The 23,768-nt window shown below is 35.3% G+C and overlaps 1 protein-coding gene across 3 annotated transcripts in view; it reads left to right on the top strand.

Moving 5' to 3' along the window:
* The window catches only part of SGCZ (sarcoglycan zeta), a 318,224-nt gene that overhangs the window by 233,449 nt on the left and 61,007 nt on the right, over positions 1 to 23,768 (top strand). The gene's annotated exons all lie outside the window — the stretch shown is intronic.

The following is a 23,768-nucleotide window of genomic DNA, read 5'->3' as shown; positions in this document are numbered from 1 at the left end:
ATTTTTAAAAAGTAAAAAAAAATAAATAAATAACGGACAGACAGAACCCTAGGTCAAATGGTAAAAGTAAAGCTGTAAAGACAAAATCACACACAGAAGCATACACATACACATTCACAAAAAGAGAAAAAGGGAGAAAAAAAATATATATATATATATATATCTTTGCTCCCAAAGTCCACCTCCTCAATGTGGGATGATTCGTTGTCTATTCAGGTATTCCACAGATGCAGGGTACATCTAGTTGATTGTGGAGATTTAATCCGCTGCTCCTGAGGCTGCTGGGAGAAATTTCCCTTTCTCTTCTTTGTTCGCACAGCTCTCCGGGGTTCAGCTTTGGATTTGGCCCCGCCTCTGCGTGTAGGTCGCCTGAGGGCATCTGTTCTTCGCTCAGACAGGACAGGGTTAAAGGAGCAGCTGATTCGGGGGCTCTGGCTCACTCAGGCCTGGGGGAGGGAGGGGTACGGATGTGGGGCGATCCTGCGGGGCAGAGGCCGACGTGACTTTGCACCAGCCTGTGATGCGCCGTGTGGTCTCCCGCGGAAGTTTCCCTGGATCGCAGGACCCTGGCAGTGGCGGGCTGCACAGGCTTCCGGGAGGGGAGGCGTGGATACTGACCTGTGCTCGCACACAGGCTGCTTGGTGGCAGCAGCAGCGGCCTTAGGGTCTTATTCCCGTCTCTGGGGTCCGCGCTGATAGCCGCGTCTCACGCCCGTCTCTGGAGCTTCTTTAAGCGGCACTCTGAATCCCCTCTCCTCACACACCAGGAAACAAAGAGGCAAGAAAAAGTCTCTTGCCTCTTCAGCAGCTCCAGACTTTTCCCCGGACTCCCTCCCAGCTATCCGTGGTGCACTAACCCCGCAGGCTGGGTTCACGCCGCCAACCCCAGTCCTCTCCCTGGGGTCCGGCCTCTGAAGTCCGAGCCTCAGCTCCCAGCCCCGCCCACCCCGGCGGGTGAGCAGACAAGCCCCTCGGGCTGGTGAGTGCCGGTCGGCACCGATCCTCTGTGCGGGAGTCTCTCCGCTTTGCCCTCCGCACCCCTGTGGCTGTGCTCTCCTCCGTGGCTCCGAAGCTTCCCCCTCCACCACCCGCAGTCTCCGCCCGCGAAGGGGCTTCTAGTGTGTGGAAACCTTTCCTCCTTCACAGCTCCCTCCCACTGGTGCGGTCCCATCCCTATTCTTTTGTCTCTGTTTTTTCTTTTTTATTTTGCCCTACCCAGGTACGTGGGGAGTTTCTTGCCTTTGGGGAGGTCTGAGGTCTTCTGCCAGCGTTCTAGTGGGTGTTCTGTAGGAGTTGTTCCACATGTAGATGTATTTCTGATGTATTTGTGGAAAGGAAGTTGATCTCCAAGTCTTATTCTTCCGCCATCTTGGAGCTCCTCCAAGACTCTAATTTCTTATGACCTTCATAAGGTAGGAGAAGATGAATGAACTCCAGATTTCTTCTTACAAATTTCTCTTCTTAGAATAAAGCTGAAAGAGAGGTATCGGATTGTTTGGGGGAAGTAGTTTAAGAAAGTACAGAATCCCAGGAGTTCAGACTCCTTGAAAACCAACATGAACTTAATTCTCAGAATCCTTCTCCAGGTCAAATTTTCTATTTTTCAATCTGTAATTGCTATGCTAGCAGGACATTCCTTTTTTATATAAGTGACAAAAACAATGTGTGATATTAAGTGTTATATGTTCATATGTGTTGATAGTACTATATTTTATATTTTTCAGGACATTTCCATCAAATAACTTAGATAAAATATGCACCATTATTGTGAAGCTTATTATAGTCTCTTAGGAAACTGCTACAATGTGATATATAGAATAAAAATCATTTCCTTAGGGAAGTGCAGATGAAATATTGTCACGTAGTTTTGATATAGACATTGTTCATAATACTGATAATAGTGATAATTAATGCTGTAGGAATTGGATTTGCTAAAAATGTAATAACCTTTCCCACGGCATGATTCAGATAATGACTTATCTTTTATTTAACAATAATATTACATTGATCAATAATAGAAAATATTTAAACTACTTTCATAAATAGTTTAAACAATATAAATGTTGATTTCAGCAAAACAATTAAGGTTTTCAGTAACTCTTAGTCAATTTGATTAAGGTATGAAAATTATATGTTACTTTTTCTTACATTCCATTACAAAGCATTATTTATCTTTGAAAAAGCAATGGCTGAAAAATAATAAGATTTTTTTTCCTTCTCTTATGCCTTCTGTCATCAGTCTATACCTGGAGGATAAAAGTAAAAGGAAGAATAATTGAAAAGTTGAACAAGGAATGATAGTACTGTGTAGAACTAGTTTTTGTTTTTAATTCTTTTTATTTGGTAGCCTCCCTCATTTAAATTTCAGTCACAAACAATGATGTTTGAGCAACCTGGCATGGCTGTTATGTGGTCCTGTGTCATAAACATGATAAGTTCCACGATGCCGTGTCTATCATTATCCCAGTAAAACATTAAGACTAATTGTGTATTAAATAATTGTAATGTCATTGTTCTAAAATTTTACTTTTAAAATATGTTTAAAATCACAACCATATGCTTCAAATGGAATCTCATATGTCATCATAATTTTCCTTTTTGAGTGATCAACACATATAGGAGAATCAATTAACTCCTAGGAACTGCTAGCTATTATCGTCTTTGATATTCTTAATTCCAGTTACATTTATCAAAAATCAGTGACATACCAAATTATATAAAAACCTTAATTACAATCAATAACTCCTCATTTTTTCTTTCTTCCGTACTTCTTCAGTGCCCAAAGTCATGGTTGTTTTAATGTAATAAGAAAGAATGTTATTTGCAAGAAATTAAAGTATTTACATTTAGTGCTAATTTTCTTTTCATATTTCAAATTTTGAGGATTAAATACCATATAATGATGAAAACAGTTATGGACAGCTTTTGCAGCAGGGTCAACTGTGGTTTCTTCTGAAGTCTGAGGCGCTTTCCTTCATCACCTTAAGGGGATTTATGAGGGAGCCGGACAGGGAGTGGGACATATAAGCAGCCTATGTGCCCGAAGAGAGGTGTCAGTACCAGTCCTTTGCCTTTTCCAGGGGCTGTCGATCAGCTACACACTTAAAAATCAAATTTGTTTTATTCTTGTTTAGAGAAGATGAGCTTGGTAAACAATCCTCACATTAGGATTCTGTAAGGCAAATATATTTTTATTTGTTTTCTTACCATTTTGGGTCAATATACATGAATAATACAGTCTACAGGATGAAACAATCACTTTTGAGATACATTAAGTTTATAAGGAGATAAGTAAAAATGGACTAACATACAAAATTACGTTAAAATTAGTACATTGTTTATCCATAGGAAAGCTATTTGTATCCTATCAAGAGATTGATTAAACTGCATTGAGCTTTCCAGTAGTAAAGGTGTAAAGGGAAATGTGACTAATGACATGATCCCACTGTATTTAAGGAGAAAACATCTAAACATCTTATGGGAAACCCGGTATTTTTCCTCACATACACTGAACAAAAGTTACAATAGTTTAACAGCAAGAAAATGAGATGACATATTATAGACTATTTTTAGCAACTCTATATCAAAAGAAGCATTGGGTCTGCTAATACTCTGGTAGAGTGCTTTAAAGAAGGCTGAGAACACAACAGCAAAATGCAGTTAGATAAAATCATTGTAGGGGGCAAGAAATAAAACATGTTTACTGGTTCAACTTAATTCAATGATGAGAATCTAGATTTATCTGCAAGAAATCATATGTGTGTCTTTTAAATATTCCTTAATTGACATATACTTTCATCCAGGCTTATTATTGGTCAAATGGGGTGAGAGCCCAAATAGTTAGTGATTTTTGCTGGCTCTTTTCATTTCAGAAATAAAGTGAACTGATGATAAAATTGACATCCTTTAGTAAAAACTGAAAACCCTAAGTCTCTTAACTGTGTTGATGCCTCTGCCCACCTCAGTACATCCCCCAACATCCAAGACAGACACACACACACACACACACACACACACACACACACAGCACAGCACAGCACACAGGCCTCCCCACAGAACTGGTACAAGGAGAGTTCTGGGAAGTAAAGCCAGTACAACTTTAAAGAAACATTTCTAAGTCTACTATCACACACAGCAGGCTTCATTGACACATGAGCATTTTATTTCATGCAATATGCTACAAACTAATTTGTCTTGAAGCTTTTCCAAAAATCTTTGCTAGCCACCTATCACAGCAAAATAAAAACTCAGTAATGCAAGCAGTGAGTACAATCACATAATTTTAAGGGAACTGTTACTAGTAAGAATTTTATATACACTTAGTGTGTATTAGATTGTTGAAACCACTGAGCACGTTTTTAATGTTCCACAGACTTAAGTTAATCGATATATCCAAAGATTTCACCATATCAGACACAAAACATGCTTGCTAGAAAGGCATTTTTATTGTGACTAGTTACTAAGAGATGTTTTAGAAACCAAAAAAATCAGAGCATAAGTTCAATGAAAATAATCGTTAAAATATAGGAATATATCAATTTTTCCTAATACTATTATGAAGAAATCATATGAATTATGTAATATATCAAAATGTTGTAGAAGGGTATGTTCACCTAGAAATCATAATTTCCTCAGAAACTAGTTTTAGGAAGAAATTATATTTTTATAGTTAATAACATAGATTCAGGAGCCAGCTAAATCCTAGATGTATCACTTCCAACTCTGTGACCTTATGCAAGTTACTCAGGGCATCCTCTCCAAGCTTCCATGGGGATAATACAAGCACTCATCTTATACAGCAGATGTGAGAATTAAATAAGTAAATATATGTGAATTGCTAGGAACACTTCCTGGAGCATAGTACACATTATGTATATGTTAGTAATTGTAAATTTTATTAAATGTACCTGTAAATAATTCTGTACACTTGACCAAGCCTCTGGGTTTTATTTTCCTTATCTATAAAAGGAATATTTTATGAGATTGTCTCCATGGTTCTTTGCTGTTCCAAGTCTAAAAGTGAAAAATTATTTTTTTGCCTTTAAAGAAAGAAATTGGCTGATAAATCCTCTGGTCCATTAAATTCCCCATATTCCACACTCCTGACAAAAATGACATCTAATTTGATTATTGACATCTTAGCCCCAAATTATAAGTACATATTTTTCATTTAAAATGAAGACTGCAAATAAGCATAACTAATCAGCATATTATGTTTTCATTCTTTCATCAAATTTTGGCTTATAAAAAAGTTTTTTTTTAATGAAAGCTAATCTACAAAATAATTCAACAAGTGTGATCAGCTTATTTTTGTCGATACTAAACATCAGCATGTTTTTTCTCTAAATGAATGGAGAAAATGTAGATGAGGGTTTTATAATAAATATTTAAAGACCCCTAAAGTGGCATGTAATCTTGCATTAAAGCAGTTACTGTGAACACCTGGGGATCACTTAATTGACTGCAGATGTGGTGTAGGACATACAAAAAGTAGAAGGTTACAGATTATTCTCACGTACCAAATTTATGTTATTTGTCATTGACTTATTTTTTTTTTAACTTAGAAAATGCTGTAATAGTCTGGGACAACTTAATAAGGATGAATACTTTATGTAAAATGGGTTGTGCAAATCTTGGAAGAGTGAATCAACACAACACTTAGGATTAATATTACACATACATTTTAAATGATTAAATACATTGATTTTTTAGTTCATTATTAATTCATTCATTGATATTAATTAAACTACCAATTAGTTTAATATTAATTAATCAGTTTGGGAAAATAGATGCCTGTGATATTAGGAAAAAGATGGCATTCTTATAAATTAGGACCCTAAATTGGTGTAACTCAGGTATAAAGAGAATGATAATGCCTGAAGAAAAGACAATAATGTACATGTTTTGAAACATTATATCACAGTATTTTATATCATGTGTTAACAACCTGAATCATTATGCTACCTTTTGAAGTTACTGCTTGTTATTACCTTAAAAAGAGAAAAATGCATTGTCTCAAGTATTTAGTTTAATTCTCAAGTATTTGTATATTTAGAAGTGCAGAATCAAGGCATACCAAGAATCTTTCTGTTGTTTTTTTTTTATGGTGAAATCATGGCGCTTTTTTTAACAACTTTATTGGAGTATAATTGCTTTACAATGGTGTGTTAGTTTCTGCTGTATGACAAAGTAAATCAGCTATACATATGCATATATCCCCATGTCTACTCCCTGTTGCGTCTCCCTCCCACCCTCCCTATCCCACCCCTCTAGGTGGTCACAAAGCACCAAGCTGATCTCCCTGTGCTATGCAGCTGCTTCCCACTAGCTGTCTATTTTCATGGCTTTTTATTTATTGATACTTTATAACATATATGTATGTTGTATAAAACATAATTTTTTATTTCTAAGTATTATATTTTAAAACATAATAAAGTAATAATTACCAAGAATGTTTCTTCCTGGAGAACCTAGACCATTTTCTGAAATGAATGGTTTCGCTAGTCATGTCCCTCCTGTGCTGGCCTCCGTCCTCCTTCTCTTCCAGGCACTCAGTGCCTTAGTCTGGGGTCAATCATTACAATTCTGCTAGGCCAGCTCCACTTAACAGTGCTCTGTGTTATGGTTCTAAGGCCAGCCCTGCAAGGTGTCAGCCTCCACTTCTCAGAACCATGGGTAGTTCATCAACTAGAATTGTCAGTGGATAACAGTGCTTTGATTGACAAGAAAATGTCGTTGAACTTTCTCCCCTTCCAGGCAAAATATATATTTCAAAATATAGTCTTTGGTAATAATGCCCTTAGTTGTCAGAGAAATAAATCTAGTGTTGAATATTTAGGCATGAGAAAGGATAAGATGAAATATGGTAATTCTACTAATATTAATGGTGTAAAAGTGGCAGACTCCTCCATCTTAGCACTCCCACGCCAGTCCATCTCCTTATATAATGATAAAAGGAGATTATATAGATTTTTTCAACAAATATAATGCAAGAACTTGTTAAGTGTTTCTAACTTTGTAATACTGAGGAAAGCACTGACGAGGTGGATAATCATTTTATTCATTCTATGATTACATAAAGTTATTCAAAATATGACTATAGCTCAGTGTTTCAATTTTAATATTAAGAAGTTGTAATGAAATTTTTAAAATGATATATTAGCTCATTAAAGGATAAAAGTAGAATAAACAAAATAGCAAAAGAGTGGTTTCTGCCTTCATATTTTAGATATTTCATTAGCGTTATAGCTATATGACTTGCCTGGAATTAACAAGTCTACAGTTTATGCACTGAGCCAAGCTTTGTTTTTAATGAGGCTCCATTTGTGGGACCTCAGAACTGCAGGTGTATTTGAGTTTCATATGTAATTGACTTATGGAACATGCAATTTTGTGTTGGCCAATTTTGTGTTGGTCTTTGGAAATGTGGTTAATAGGGCACACCGTTCACAAATGTAAGGTTATGAGACTAATTATCGGAAAACATCTGGTGGTAGGAAGCTAAATAAAATTTAGGGCTCCGTGTGTACACAGTAGATTATTTACTTCAGCATTAGGGCCCTTAGATGACATCGCAGCCAAACCCAGACTACTGAAGAACAATCCCAATTGCCCAGTCATGGAATAGAGGGAGATAAGCCATCAGGGGCCCTTACTTATAATGGTCTAGGTCTATCAACTACATTAGCTTTTTTCGCTTGAGATTCACTTTGGATTATGTCTCTATTTTTATGTGTTATTTTGGAGAAATTCCAAGTCAGATAATGCATACATCAGAAAAATAAAGGGAAGTGGGAATAGAAAATTGAGTATAGGAACAAGGGAAAAAATAAACCAGAGCAGTTCTTCTGTTTCCAAGTATTTATTGGACTTTGGACAACACCCTCCTCCTAATGAGGAAACGTTCCCAAAGTGTCTTAAAACTACCTTAAAATTACTATCAATCCCTTAATCTACATTCATTGGTTAAAGTATTTAATCAGCTTTGAATTCACTTGCAGCCTTTCCACAATATTATCTTTAGATATTTTGCCTTGTATTTGCCTGAAATCGGTAATATCTGCTCCTATACATTCCCTTCATGTAATGATCTTGGCATGGCTTGTTTTGAATCTTCCATCCTGAGGTCATATGCCTGCTGCTTTGTTTTCTAAACGCTCACAAACACATCAGTCTGATGTATGTTTAATATTCCATCCTCCTTTACCCCTTCCCAAGGAATTAAAGCATGTTAACAACTCAGACTTTTCGGAACTCACCTTCTCTCATGTCACAGTATCTAGAACAAAATCTCTTATTTCTAATCTTACATTGTTTTGCCATTCTTTATCATTCTACGAATATTACTGGAAATAATTCACAGGCCAGTCGTACAAGTGTTTTACGGGGGAGGGTTGTGGGACAGGCGGCTCTAAATGAATAAGCTCCCTTTCCCCATATCTCTGTCTTCTTGAGTCTTTGTGATTGGCTCCCCTTCCTCTCCTCACCTGCAGCCTCATTCCTCACCCAATTTGTGAACTACTTCTGACGGAATCAAAATTTATTCACAACCTAAGCCACACTGGAGAAGTGTGGGTAAATATATCTGGGGCATAAAGCCTTCAGTGTTATACACTGAGACATTAAGCATACATATTTCCTATTAATCATACATATTTTCACATTAAAAGCTCTGAGGAATCATAAACCATAATAATTGCAATTACTGAAATAAAAGATGCTGACAGTACCAAGCGCTGGAATGAATGCAGAGCTCCTGGAACATGTACACTCTGATGCTGGAGATGCAGAATGATACAACCACTCAGGAATAGATTGTCTGTGTCCTATCAAGTTAACAAGGTCACACAAGTCTTGTTAAATCACTTTAGGAAACTTTTGATAAAGTCTGTGGTACAGATCTAACCACAGTTCTTTCTCAGGTATCAGCAAGTGTATAATAAAGTGGCGTTTGCTGCCAAGATCCTTATTAATTGTATTGAAATAACTGAGTCCTCCTTGTTGAGTGAAAGTGAGCTTAGTATCATTTCATTTTCAGTCTTAATATTGACATATATACACTACCACATGTAAAATAGATAGCTAGCGGGAAGCTGCTGCATAGAACAGGGAGGTCAGCTCGGTGCTTTGTGACCATCTAGAGGGGTGGGATAGGGAGGGTGGGAGGGAGGGAGACGCAAGAGGGAAGAGATATATGTATACATATAGCTGATTCACTTTGTTGTACAGCAGAAAATAACACATTGTAGAGCAATTATACTCCAATAAAGATATTAAAAAAAATTACTAAAATTATTTGCAAATAGTTTCCGGTGGGCACCACCATCACTAAAGCTTGTTCTATCTGTTTTTACGCTGTCTATATCCTTTTCCTAACTAGGTTACATGATATGATCTTTTATCACACATATGTGGATGGCTACCAAATAAACCCCTCTAACTTTTTCTCTCTTTTTCTTCAATCACAAGAAACCAACAAGCCAACCATTCTTGCTGTGTCTACCTGATGATCATGCTGATCTCAAACTCATTGTGAATTCACTACTGGCTGCTTTCAAGAAGCTAACAATCTATACCTGCCTCCATTTTTAGTTTTAAAAGACAGTGGTATCTGAGTTTCCTTTCAACATTAATATTCCATATTTCTAGAAATTTTTTCTTACTTTAATGAAACTAATCAGCTTTCCTTCAAAAGTCAGCTCCTGTTTCTGTTTTCTCACCCATCAACTTATTATTTAGAATAGCCATAACTCGTTTGAGTGGGACATGAAATAGGATACCTCAACTTCTTAATAACCTCCTTAAAGCTCAATGAAAATAGGAATTATCTATGAGTACCATAGATAGTGTTGAAATGATATTGATAACAAAGGGAATGAGATGAATGCAAACAATGTCAGCTACTGAAAATTAAACATACTCTGTTGAATAGTTCATGGTTTTTAGGAATAAGTCGTTTCAAATGAGATTACATTTAGAATATAAAAGAAAGAAACACTGCAAAGCTGCTTTACTGTCGAATAGAAGTTCATGAGGTCACTGGCTGAGCACAGAGAATGATGAACACCAAATGTACCTTTCAAAATACACCAAAGAATTTTCTTTACGTGAAGAAATTTAACAGATGGAGGAAAATGTTAGTGGGGTCACAGTTAAGTATCAAGACTAAATAGTTTTGAAAGAGAATCTGGTAAGTGTTTCAAGGAAAGTGTATCATGTTGCGTTAGAAATAATTTAATAATGATTATGATGATCTTTAATGGGCTTTCTGGCCTCCTTTCATTTTCTCTTTAATTGTGCCTCTTTCCCCCGAGTCATTTTATAATTTTTATGGTAACATAATAAAAGCTTTTCTATGGCAGAATATCAATAGATCTACAATTATACTTTTCTTCCTTTCTATGTAGCAGACACAAGCAAAGTAATCAAAATAAAGAAATACTATTTTAGCATAACTGAGCTTTTTCATATGGACATATTTAAAGAAGCACAAAGTTACATAACATATACTAAATAGTGATGGTGATTTTTGGCTCCAAAGCCATGTAAGGCACAATTAGAAAGTCTAAGCACTTTTCTGACTCATGAACTCTGCATCCTTCTAGCCTTCAGAGCTAGAGATATTTTCCATGCCTTTGCCACCAGCTTTACCCCCACCATAGTTTACACCCGCCCCCCTCTGCCCAGTGCTATCTTATCTGCCAACAAGGAGAATACTAAACTTACTGCAGTGTTACCATTGGTTCTGTTGTATCCTTGGTATTCCCATCCCCTAGTAAATATATTCTGGATGTATTCATGTAACAAATAATGATCTAGCTTGTCTGGAGAAATAATTTGTGTATGGAAGAACTAGGCTTAAACTTGAAAAACTGCTTGGGTTTGAATTTTATCATTTTCAATGTAAGTCCAAAACTTTGACCATTATTTGTTATGAAGAATCACTTTAAAAGTTTGAGCTCGGAGTGGCACAGTAGTATTAAGGATATGCTTTGTGATGTAAATTAGAAATAAACCAGTTAATGGGTACAAGTAGAGTATGTCTAGAAATGCAAGTATATTTAATGTGTCTATGTTTGGTTTCCTGAAAACAGAGATAGCCAGCTGTGTGCAGAAATTATATAGGGAGTGGTTTTGAGAGGCACACATGTAAGAGAATGAGAAAAGCAGGAAGACAGGACTGGGGGAAGGGAAGAAGCTGATCCTTAAGGCCCTGCAATTGAGGCTTCAGCTTATCCTGCGAGGAGGATCTCGGGCACCCAACTGCTGCTGGGAGTTCAGCATCAGTTCAAAGTTTCCTGGGAGCGAGGAGCATGGACTCTGGAGCCAGACTACATGAGTCTAAATCTCATGCAATCATTACTATCTGTGTGACTTGATCAAATTAGTTAACCTCTCTGTGCCTGAGCTTTCTAACTGTGAAATGGGCATAATGATAATATTGTACTTGTCTTGTGGAATTATTTTGATAATTAAGTGAGCTTACGTAAGTGAAGATCTTAGCAAATTTTAAGCACTATAGCAATGCTGCCTGCTGTCATTAGTAGTAGTAGCAGCAATAGTTTCTTAAGGGGAGAACAAGCAGAAAACAGTCTTTACTAAGAATTATCCTGACTTCTATTGGATGGTGTAGATGATCACTCAAGGTAACATTTCATTGTAGCATCTTAAGTTTATTAAGCGTTATCGCTTGATTTATCGGTATAGGCAGGTGCTTCCACATGTCATGACACTCATGATGCTGCTGCTGGGCGATAAGCCAATTAAATTACCCGTAGCATCTGGCCCTTTAACCAGTCACTGACGGGACATTAAGGTTTTATATTTGTTCCCTCTTAGTTTTCTGACATTCCAACAGCTCATTAATTCTGATAAAAAAAATTACTATTCTAGATGTGAATATATTAGATGGACATAAAAATGAATAGTGAATTTCATATCTTCTATCAATTGCATCATTTTAGATTGATATTTATTGAATATATATACATTAGTAAACAATCTGAACTCTATAATATACAACTTTCTTTATTAAAATAATCAGCTCTCTCCAAAATTAACTTAAAAATGTAAAGCAATTCAAATACTAATGGATATTTTACAACTGGATGAAACATTTCCAAAACAATATTATTTAAATGAAAAGCCTAGAGAATTTTAATAAGTGTACATCAAATATTATAAGCGCAATAACTAATAAAGTCAGGGATTAGAAATACCAAGAACAGTAGAGCGTGATATAAAACTAAGAAAGATACCATGTATTTACAATAATTCAGTATAAGATAAAGGTACCTTTTCAAATCAACAGGGATGTGACAAGTGGAATTACTTATTTAAAAAATGATGTTGACATAATTGTTTAACAGTTTAGAGGCAAAAGTTAAATCTCTATGTCTTTAATCAATAAAACAATAAATTAACCCTAAAGGTTTTATTTTAAATTTTAAACAAATAATGGAAATATATGTTAGAAGAGCTATCTGATTTTGTGTAGAGAAGGTCTTCCAGGGTACACTCCACATCAGAAGCTGCAGAAAAAAGATTTATTCATTTACATGCATGAAAGTTAAAATTCTTCTGAAGGTCAATAGTCCATAAACAAAACTGAAGTAATTAAATATCAGAAAAAGTTCCATCTCACATGCGGTTTTAATGAAGGCATCCAGTAGGTGGCGTCATTCCTCTCAGTCTCCTAGAGAATTCCTGTTGCTGTCATGGTTTTCCCACTCTTCTGGTTTTGAGTCCCCACGCCCACTTGTGAATGGAATCCACTCTTCAATAGACTAATTGGGATTACATCTACATCGACATCATGAGAATTTATGTGTATAAAGCATGATGCCTACTAAGTAGAAACCACTCTGTACTAGCTATTGTATTTTGTTGTTATTATTTTTATTTTAGTGGGTTAGTTGAGTATCTTTATTTTTTTTAACAAGTATTTATTGAGTGCCACCAAGTATCAGGCACTCTGCTAGAACTGGAGATAAAGTGGTGAGCAAAAACAACAATGGTTGTCTCTAGCGGGAATTACAGATGTTAATCAATCAATCATAAAATCACATCTAAATGTACATATGTGATATGTGCCAAGAAAGTATTTAATAATTTATCGATTGTCTTCCAACATACACTTTCCCAGTTTAGAACTACCATTTTTCTAGAAGTTGACCAAATCTTCTTTTCCGGGTTTTACATACACATACACATGCAATGACACATGCACATAAGATGCTGAATATACACTATCTACAATTTGAGTTTATAGAAGAGATTTGTATTTCTATTTGTTGGCCTTTTAATCCCCAAGGCTCCTGGCCTCTCTATTTTATGTCTCTTTCCTTAGTTTCTGCTTGAAATTTAATTTTCTTTTCCAATTTTCGCAGGCCAAATGTATCCTTTGCTCCAGTTTGTTTTTTGACCTCAGAGTCCCTGGCCAAGTACTTATGAATGTGCTATCTCAACAATTAACATAAAATAACTTGTACAGATTTTGAAATTTGCCTTTCCTTTTGTGCTTCTCACAACTTTAGATGATGGAAGTAGCTACATTTTTTTTATCATGTTGAGGAAGCTCCCTTTATTTTTTTTACTATTTGCACCTTTGAAAAAAATTGTTAGTGGATTCTAAATGTTCTGAAATACTTTTCCTTCATCTATTAAAATAATCATGACTTTTTTTCTCTTTTATTCTGCCAGTGGAGTGAATTACATTATTTGTTCAGACTTTTATTTTGAAATAATCATAAATACACTGGAAGTTGCATAGACGTGTCCAAGGAGATCCCGAACACCTTTCACCCCAGCTCTCGAAATGCTTTGTCTTGTATAACTGTGTTATATAATATCAAAGCCAGGAAGTGGACCTTGGTACAATACACAGTTTATTTAGACTTCACCAGTTTTACGTGCGCTCATTAGTTTGTGTGTGTATGTGTGTGTATAGACTTCTGTGCAATTTTACCACTTACGTAGCTTTGTCTAACGACTACCACATCAAGATACATAACTGTTCCACCCCAAAGTTTTCTTGTGCTCTTACAGCCCCTAATTTTTTATTGTCTTATTTTGCTGACTAGAACATTTAGAACTACAGTGAATAAGAGTGGGGAGAGCCCACATACTTGTGTGGTTACTGATCTTAGGAGAAAAGTATAGTTGACCCTTGAACAACATGGGCTTGAACTGTGAGGGTCCACTTATAAGCAGATTTTTTTTCAATAGTAAATACTACAAAACTACACAACCTGAGATTGGTTGAGCCAGCAGATGTGGAACCACAGATATGGAAGAACCTCAGTTAAGGAGTAACCTTGGAAATGATGAGGGCAGACTTAAATTATACCTGGATGTTTGATTGCAAGAGGGTCATCACCCCTAACTCCCAGCTGATCAAGGGTCAACAGTATTCAGCCTTTCTAATGTTAGGTATAGGTTTTATTTTAAGTTGAAGAAGTTCTCTTTACTTCTAGTTTGCTGAGAATTCTTACCATGTATAGATGTTAGACTTTGACAAATATTTTTCTGCCTCAATTTATACTATTACATGATTTGTCTTTTTTATAACTTTCAATTTTTTAGTTGAATTATAGTTGACATACAATACTGTATTAGTTTCAGGTGTGTAATATAGTGATTCAACATTTTATATACATTGTAAATTGATCACTACAGTAATCTAGTAACCATCTGTCACCATACAAAATTATTGCAATGTTATTGACTATATTCATTACACTGTACATTACATCAGGTGACTTATTTATTTTATAACTGGGTGTTTATACCACTTCATCCCTTTCTCCTGTTTTATCCAACACCCTATTCTGCCTCCTCTCTGGTGAATACCTGTTTGTTCTCTGTATCTATGAGTCTTTTTCTGTTTTGTTTGGTCATTTATTTGGGGTTTTTTTTTTTAGATTCCACATATAAGTGAAATCATACAGTATTTGTCTTTATCTGTCTGACTTCTTTCAGTTAGCTTAATACCCTCCAAGTCCATGTAAGTTGACCCAAATGGCAAAATTTCATTTCAAACTCTTTAATGTCTGAGTAATATTCCATTGTGTATATATACAACATCTTCTTTATCCATTCATCTATCGATGGACACTTAGGTTGCTTCCATATCTTGGCTATTGTAAATAATGCTACAATGAACATAGGGGTACACATATCTTTTCAAATTAGTGTTTTTGTTTTCTTTGGATAAACACCCAGAAGTGGAATTGCTGGATCATTTGGTATATCTAGTTGTAATTTTTTGAGGAACCTACATACTGTTTTCCATAGTGGTTGAACCAGTTTACATTCCTAGCAACAGTGTACCAGGGTTCCCTTTTCTCACATCCTCGTCAACACATTTTTGTTGTTGTCTTTTTGATGCTGGTCATTCTGACAGGTGTGAGGTGAAACTAATATAATATTGTAAATCAACTATACTTCAATTAAAGAAAGAATTTGAGGTTGACAGTTCTTTTGTTTCAACATCTGGACAATGTTGTGCCACTTCTTTCTGGTTTCCATGGTTCTAGATGAGAAATCAGTCATAAGAATTGGTGTTTTCCTAAAGGTAATGCATCCTTTCTCTCTGTTTGCTGTCTAAACTTTTTTCTTTGTTTTCAGAAGATTAATTATGTGTGTTTTGTATTTCTTTGTTTTTATCCTATTTTAGTTCCTTAAATCTGTAGTTTATGTCTTTCCCCAAATTTGGGAAGAATTCATCCATTATTTCTTTGAATACCTTTTCAGCCCCTCGTTCTTCCTCCTTTCCTTCTGGCACTCTGATGATACAAATGGTAGATCTGTTGCTACTGTCCCACAGTGCCTGAGGATCTGTTTACCATTTCTGGTCATTTTTTTTTTCTGTTTTTCTAATTAAATATTATTGATACATCCTGAAGTTCACTGATTCTATCTTCTGTTATCTCCACTCTTAGCCTAGCCAACAGGTTTTTATTTTATTTTCATTATACTAGTATTCAATTTTAAAATTTCCATTTGGTTCTTTTTCATAACTTTGATTTCTCTGCTTAGATTTTCTGTTTATAATTAGTTTCAGGAGAATTTGTACTTGCTTGTAGAGGTGATTTTATTATCAGTGCTTTAAAATCTTTGTCCGTTAATTCCAACATCGAATTCATCTCATTGGCTTCAATTGACTGTCTTGTCCCATTCAATTGTGATTTCCCTGCTTCTCAGTATGATGTGTAATTTCTGAGTGTATGCTGGACATCATGGATATTATCTTAAGAGATTTTCGATCCTATTTAAATTTTCTATTTTAACAAGGAGTCACTCTCTTTAAGTTTAGTGCGTAGGTTCTGGGCTACTTTGAGGGATGTAGTTCCAATGACAATTTGGTTTTCTATGCCCTTGCAATGTTTTTCTGACCGACTTTTTTTGGGGGGTGGGAATGGGAAGGAGAGGCTTTTGGCTCTGCTTAAGCTCCTGCTTGATCCATACTGGTGCCACCTGAGGGGGCAGAAGCATTTTTCTGGGTCACTCAGTGTTCACAGGCAAGGGGTTGAAGATACCAGGCCCTCAGGATACCTAGTGATTCCCCTGGCCTGTTCTCCAGCTGCCTATTTCTCTCAGGCTTTTCGTCCGATCTCTGCTGGTACTGCCAGGAAAAGGAAGGGCCGATGTAAGCCATCTTCTGCTTCTGGGGAAGAGATCAAGAAACACCAGTTCTGGGTTGCTTTTTGCTATTAGGCAAACAGCTGGGAGATGCTGGGCCTGGGTCGCCCTTTGCTGCAGGATGGAGGAATGAGAGATTTGGCTCTTAGGAAGTAAAGAGAGCTCTACACAATGCAGAGATAGCAGATATAAGGAGCAGCCACTAAACTACAACTGAGGTAGAACCCAAAGAAGGAGCTCCCTCTCCCCAGCCCCTGAACTGAGATCCAGAACTTGTTGGAGAGGGCACAGCTGTGACTCGCTAGATTACTACCTTAATATTGGATGTGAGCTACCTGGCCACTTAGATTAAATACAAAACAAGACCACAAGCAAACAAAAGTGCTTATATTTGATTATATAGTTCTCTTGGTCAGGTGAAAATAATGCCCATTAGCTCATCTAGGAAAAGGAACTTCTCCTCAGGCCCTGAACTGTAGACTTATCCTTCCATAAGGAACATCAGATGACATAATGGACAATGTTTTGGACCATGGTTTTAGGGGAAAAATACTGAAATATTCATCAATTGAACATTTCTTATATAACCTTCACATAAAATTCAAGGAATAGCATTAAATTTTAACTCTCTAAAAAGCATTTTATCAGGTTTCTAGGAAAATATGATCCAGGTACATTGCTTTCTGAAGATTTGATAATATACAAAAGAAGAAAAGCCTGGAGAACATTGTCTAATGACTAGTTAGCATGTTGAGGGGGAGTCTATTTCAATTGATGTCTTAAGTGAATCTTTGACAAGTGTCATTTTGTAGTCTGCTTATAGACTGATTCTCTTTTAAAGAAAATTACTAAGATGCTACTTGGGTACATAGTTGATTAAAGGCTGACACGTAATTTTTAAAATGGATTTACATGATTTTAGAGTCCTGATAGGCAAGTGGGTAAAAAAAAATCACATTCTTAACTACTGGAGAGCAGGTCAACACTAGTTTTGAAAGATTTGGGAAGAACTCAAATTCATCCAAGGTAGATTTGAGCTTCTCAAATAATCTATCTCTTAAATAAGAATGTAGAATTCCATGTTCTGAGTCATACTGGTATTGGTGTAAAGCAGAGACTTAGGTGTTAGCCGAAAAAAAAAAAAAAATCTGTTCAGAATGAAATGAGAAGAGCCTGAAAACCAAGATTAGTCTCCAAGTAACAGAAATGAGAGAAAAAAGAGGAAAAGCCAGTTACACTTGTCTCTTTCTTACCGTGCCACATTTTTCCATACGACGCCCTTGCTGGGGCAAAGGTTCAAAGGTTTGGCAAAGAAGGACAGAAACTGATACCAGATCCATAGATGGAGTTATTCTCCATCAAATAAAAATGACTGCAGTTTCCACAGTGCACTAGACTCTCTCTATACATTTTCAAATCCTACTCTTTCTGCTTGGACACTCTTCTTCTGACTCTTTTCCTTGGTAACTCTTACAACAACATTTACATTTCAGTTCCATGTATTACCTGCATGATGACCTGCTCCAGTTGTGTGCACCAAAAGTGCCCTCTAATTCACCCTTTCATAGTGTTAATTTATTTCTGCTGTAATTACCTGGTTCTTTATTAGGCCATAAGGTCCTTATGCCACCTGAGGGCATAAGGTCCTTAAGGACAAGGTCCTTAAGGACAAGAACCATGTTTCATTTGGCATTGCCTTCCTGGTGTTCACCTCCAGTGACCTCCAGTGACCTCTGTTTCTCTTCATCCAGACATTCCCATGGTAACAACTTTGACCTTGCCATCACTGAAAATGAAGTCAGATATCTAATTTTCTGATCAAAACGCATTATCCCACTGTAGTTGCCAAAAAGTATGCCAAAAATAAAATTTAGGATATCAAATTGATACTAGGAAAACAAGAATTTGTACATATGAGTGGGGGAGATTTGCTATGAAAATCAAGGGGAATAGATTTACAGTAAGTATTAAAAACTTGTAAAAGTTCTGTGTTAACTGAAGTAAGTGGTTTTCTCCAATAACATTACTCATTTATGAACCTAGATTAGAAAAGTTCCTCAGCTCTCTTCTGGTCTTACAGCATCTACCAATTTGTTTTGTATAGAGTAGTATCAGTACCTTTGCTGATTGAACTTAAACTAAAAGCCAAATAGACAAATATATCATTAGAATTATTAAGATTCAGAGAAATGCATTTTTATTCTATTTTAAAATGTTCCAGGGGACATCAATAAATCACTGGGTAGTGCACTGAACAACTTTAAGTTCTAGGAAAAAGGAAGATGCGTTTATATACACAAAGAAGGAACTCAATATAACTTCCATACTAGATTAATGCTACAAAATCACCAAGGGGTCCTTAAGCCTTTCATAAAATATCTTGGAAGGAAGTGAAATAGAAAGTCCTTAATCAAATATTTGCATATATTCTCACATTAACATGGCTTTAGAATAAAACTTATTACATAAATCTGCCTTTCATCAATGTATGGTATTAAAAGATTCTCCTAGTATGGATTATTTTTCTTTTTTTTTTTCTTTGTGAAACTCAGTAAGAAATTGCACAGAGTTGATAATTATCTTGAGAAGAATTTTAAATATAAAACTAGTTTTATTCACTGAAAAACTGTTTAAAGAGCAATAGATAAAAACCTTCTTCCAAATAAAATTGTGAATAGGGAGATCTTTAGCTCATATACAGGGAAAATAAAATTACGATGAATTGTAAGGCCCAGTCATCAAAGTTATGTTCAATCCCATGTCTACTAATGTACTTACAAACAGATGGTCCTTAACCCTGCTTTCCACTCTGAAAATTTAGTAGGTGACATTGCTTTTAAATTTTCTTAATTAGATCTTTAAGCTGGTGAATTTAAAGAGGTTGACCATTCCTTAATTTATGTAAATTAAGAAGTAGAAAAATATGTAAGAGAAGCCTCAGAAAGTAATAGAAGAAAAAAAATGTACTGATAGCAGCCACCACATACTGAGAATCTACTAGGAATAGGCGGTGTGTTAGAAAATGTATTTTCCAATTCTTAAACAAACAAAATTAAAACAGAAACCAGAAACCAAACCTGGACTTCCAGTTTTCAAGCCAGCATATAAGAAGCATAGGACAACACCACTGTGTTCTAATAAGCAAAAAGCTGGACAAACTGAAAAGGCAACAACTCTTCTTAGATCTGTAAGAGAAGGGAAGTCACAGGGCAAACTGCTGCACTCAGAATTGGAGAGACCAACAGGCAATTACAGAGAATCTCAACTTAATGGAGTTTCTTCATGAGCTAAAACCTCTGGTCCTGGGGGAATCACTGCCAGAGGTAGGAAAACCTGAACTGTAACAGATGAATTGGGGGAGGCTAGTGTATACAATTCCTTTTATCACTGAGGAGTATTCCATTGCCCAGATGTGCCACAGTCTGTTTATCCTCTGACTGGTGAAAGGACATTTAGATGTTTTCTGGGTTTTGGTGATTGTGAATATAAAGCCACTATAAACATATGCATACAGCTTTTTATGTAAACGTAAATTTTCATTTGATGTGGGTAAATACCTAGGAGAGGGGTTACAACGTCATTTGGTTAGTGTAAGTTTAACTTTATAAGAAGCTTTCAAACCGTTTTCCAAAGTGGCAGTACCATTGTGTATTACTGCCTGCCTAAATGACCATTTCCACTTGCTCCACATCCAAGCCAGAACTTGTTCTGTTTTGTTTTGTTTTAATTCTAGCCATTCTAGTGTGTATGTAACGGTTTTGACTTGTATTTCTCTAATGACTAATAATACTGAGTTTCTTTTCATGTGTTTATCTTCTATTTGCATTTCTTCTTCGATGAAATGTCTGTTTAAATGTTGGGTTGATTTCTAAGTATTGAATCTTGAGAGTCCTTTGTATATGTTGAACAGAAGTTCAGATATTTATTGCATAAATAATTTATTCGAGTATGTGGCTTCTCTTTTCATTTCTTAACAGTGTATTTTAAAGAGCAGATGTTTTTAATTTTGATGAACTTGAATGCATCAATTTTCTAAAATGGATTATACTCGGAATGACATGTCTAAAAATATCATTGATTCATCCAAGGTCACAAAGATTTTATTCTATGTTCTACTCACAAGGTTTATAGTTTACAATCCATTTTGACTTTATGGCTCAATTTTCATATATATTGTGAGGTAGGGACCAAGTTTCTTTCTTTTTTTTTTTAATGAATATCTGAATGTTTTATTACCATTTGTTGAAAAGACTATCTCTCCTCTTTTAAATTGCATTGGCATTTATACCAAAAATCATTAATTTTATAATATATGTGGTTCTATCCCTGGACTCTCCATTTTGTTACATTGATCTATGGATCTGTCCTTTCATAAGTACCACACTGTCATGGTTCTTGCAGTATTCTGTGTGATTATTTATAGTAAACTATTAAATTAGTTACTGTGAGTTGTCCAACATTGTTCTTCATAAAAATAGTTTTGAGTGTTCTAGATTACCTCCTTTTCCATAAAAATTTAGGATCCACTTGTCAATCTGTACAAAAATTCTTGCTGGGATTTTTATTGGGACTACATTGAATATGCAGATCTTTGGGGGGAGAATTGATATCTTAGGAATATTGAGTCTTGATACATGAACACAGTGTATCTCACCATTTATTTAGGTCTTTAATTTTCTTCCTTAGTGATTCAGATTTTTCAGCATACAGGACTTGTATGTGTTCAGTTAGATTTAAAGCAAGTAATGATTTGGGGGCTATTATAAATAGCATTACATTTAATTTAAATTTCCACTAATTCATTGCTAGTGTAAACATGTACATTTAATTTTTTTGTATGTTGACCTTATATCCTGCAAACTAGCTAAAATCACATTACTTTTAGTAACTTTTTTCTAGATTTCTAGAATCATGCCATCTACAAATCCCTTCATTCTTTTCCAAACTGTATGCAAATCCCTTCATTCCTTTCCAAACTATATGCTATTTATTTATTTTTCTTGTTTTTATTCTGATTAGGCCCTCCCGTACAATGTTCAATAGGAGTAGTGAAAGGAGACATTCTTTGTTCAGGCTTTGAAGATATTGTTAGCTTTAGGATTTTTATAAATACCCTTCATCAGGGAGAGGAAGTTCCCTTCGATTGCCAGTTAACTAAGGATTTTTATAATAAATGAAATTTGAATTCTGCAAATGCCTTTTTTCTAGCTAATGAGATGATCATATGATTTTTCTTATTTAGTCTGGCATGATGTAGTGAATTATACTGATTTGTTTACAGACGCTGAACATTGATTTTTATGTTTATCCTGAGATAAACATCATGATGTATTATCCTTTTTATAAACACTGCTTGATTTGATTTGCTCATATATATGATTACATTGAAACTTTAAGATGTTCTTTATTCAAGACAGATATTGGCCTGTAGTTTTTTCTTCTTGTAATATCTGTCACGTTTTGGTATCAGAATAATACTGGCCTTGTAATAAGTTGAGAAATGTCCCTTCCATTTCTGTTTTCAGGAACAGTATAGAAATAGTATTATTTCTTGCTTAAATGTGTATTAAATGTATAAGTGAAGTTATTTGGACCTTATGTTTTCTTTAAGGAAACTTTATTAACATCTTTGTTGGTGCTTAATTTACATAATATTAAATACATTCATTTTAAATGTATTTAAAATGTTTTTTTAAATGGTTTTTTAAATGTTTTTTAGTAAATTTACAGAGGAGTGCAACCATTGTCACAATCCAATTTTAAATCATTTCTGTTACCTCCAAAAGGTACCTATTCCCCATTTGCAGTCATTTCCCTTTCCTATATGCCTTCCCAGTCAATCAATAATTTATTTCCTCTATAGTGTACAAATTTGCCTTTTCTGGATATTTGATATAAATGGAATCACATAATACGTGGTCCTTGAGGCTCATCTATGTGGTGGCATGTGTTTCAGTAACCCCATTACTTTTATTTCTGAATACATACCACTGTACAACTTTACCACATTTTGTTTGTTCATTCACCAGTTAATAAATCTAAGGATCATTTTCAGCTTGGGGCTATCAAGAATAACACTGCTGTGAAGATCCATGTACAAATCTTTGTGTATACTCAGGCTTTCATTTCTCTTAGGTAGATATCTAGGAGTGGAATTGCTGAGTAAATTTGTGTTTATTTAAAACACTACCAAACTATTTTCTAAAGAGGCTGAAAATTTTTGCATTTCAAGGTTCTCCACAAATTTGCCAACACTTACTCTTGTCTCTCTTTAGGGATAGTCATTCTAGTGGGTGTGAAGTGGTATCTCCTATGGCATTAATTTGCATTTTCTCGCTGACTAATATTGTTGAGCATCTTTTCAGGGGCTCATTAAACATTCTTTTTTTTTTTTTTTGGTGAAATGTCTGTTCAAATATGTTGTCCACGCTGAAATTGGGTCACTTGTTCCCTGACCAGGGATCAAACCCAGGCCCCCTGCATTGGGAATGCGGAGTCTTAACCGCTGGACCACCAGGGAAGTCCCTACAGGAATGTTTTTAAACATAAATTCATATCTTTAATAAATATAGGGCCATGAAATTTATCTATTTTTCCTTGAGTGAGCTTTTGTAATTTGAGTCTTTCAAGAAATATGTCCATTTCATCCAAGTTTCCAAATTTGTAGGCATAAGTCATGTATAATATATATATTTATTAACTTTTTAGTATCTTTTGAATCTGTTGTGATGCCACTTACTCATTACTGATATTGGTAATTTGTGTCTTCTCACTTTTTTCCTGACTAGATGTTTACCACTTTTACTGATCTTTTCTCAAACAATAAGGTTTGGTTTTATTGATATTCTCCTTTGTTTTTCTTTTTCTATTTCATTGATTTCTACTTTGATCTTTATTTTACTTTTTTGCTACTTTAGTTTGCTCTCCTTTTTCTAGTTTTCTGAGATGAAAACTGAGGTCATTGATTTTAGATTTTTCCACTTTTCTTATATAGATGCTTAGTGTTATAAATTTATACAAATTCAACTTTAGTCTTAATCCAACACATATATTTTGTTTTCATTTTCATTCATTTCTAAATAAATACTTTCTATTTTGGTTTCTTCTTTGGCTGATGGTTCAAAACT

This window comes from Delphinus delphis, chromosome 21 (genome assembly GCF_949987515.2).
Source record: "Delphinus delphis chromosome 21, mDelDel1.2, whole genome shotgun sequence".
NCBI classification, from domain to species: Eukaryota; Metazoa; Chordata; class Mammalia; order Artiodactyla; family Delphinidae; genus Delphinus; species Delphinus delphis.
This window is presented reverse-complemented; position numbering and strand designations above follow the sequence as displayed.